Genomic DNA, 1179 nt, shown 5'->3' with positions numbered 1-1179 from the left:
GAGAATGAGGATAGGATGACGATGAGGAGAGGATGAGGATGAGGATGAGAATGAGGATAGGAGGAGTATGAGGATAAGGATAGGAAGAGGTGGAGGATGAGGACAGGATGAGGACGAGCATGAGGAGGAGGATATGATGAGGAAAAGGAAGAGGATGAGCATAGGATGAGGACGAGAATGAGGATAGGACGGGGAGGAGGATGGGGATAGCATGAGGACGAGAATGAGGAGGAGGATAGGATGAGGAAGAGGATGAGGACGAGAATGACGATGAGGATAGGATGAGGAGGAGGATGAGGATGAGAACGAGGAAGAGAAAGAGGATGAGGATGAGGACGAGAATGAGGATGAGCACAGGATGAGGATGAGGATAAGATGAGGACTTGAATGAGGATGAGGATGAGGATGAGGAAGAGGATGAGAATGAGGATGAGGAAGAGCATGAGATTAGGATGAGGATGAGGATAGGATTAGGACGAGAATGAGGATGAGGATAGGATATGGATGAGGATGAGGATAGGATGAGGAGTAGAATGAGGATAAGGAAGTGGATGAAGTTGAGGATAGGATGAGTATGAAAATTCGGATGATGATAAGGATAGGATGAGGAGGAGGATGAGGATGAGGAAGAGGATGAGGATGAGGATGAGGACGAGGTTAGGATGAGGATGAAGATGAGGATGAGGATAGGAGGAGGATGACAATGAGGATAGGATTAAGAGGAGGAAGAGGATGAGGAAAAGGAAAGGATGAGGACGAGAATGAGAATGAGGATAGGATGAGGATGAGGAGGACGATTGGATGAGGATGTGAATGAAGATGAGGAGGGGATGAGGATCAGAATGTGGTTGAGGATAATGATAAAGATAGGATGAGGAAGAGGTAGAGGATGAGGATGAGGATAGGATGTGGAGGAAGATGAGGATGAGGATGAGCATATGATGAGGACGAGAATGAGGATGAGGATAGGATGAGGAGGATGATGAGGTTAGGATGAGGACGCGAATGAGGATGAGGATAGGATGAGGAGGATGATGAAGTTAGGATGAGGATAGTATGAGGATGAGGATAGCATGAGGACGAGAACGAGGATAGGACGAGGATGAGAAGAGGATGAGGATGTGGATAGGATCGGGATGAGGATGAGGAAGAGGATAGGATGAGGAAGAGAATGAGGAG

The sequence above is a fragment of the Lupinus angustifolius genome, unplaced genomic scaffold, assembly GCF_001865875.1.
Source record: "Lupinus angustifolius cultivar Tanjil unplaced genomic scaffold, LupAngTanjil_v1.0 Scaffold_514, whole genome shotgun sequence".
In the NCBI taxonomy this organism is placed as follows: Eukaryota; Viridiplantae; Streptophyta; class Magnoliopsida; order Fabales; family Fabaceae; genus Lupinus; species Lupinus angustifolius.
The sequence above is the reverse complement of the archived record's forward strand: the minus strand, read 5'-3'. Positions refer to the sequence as shown.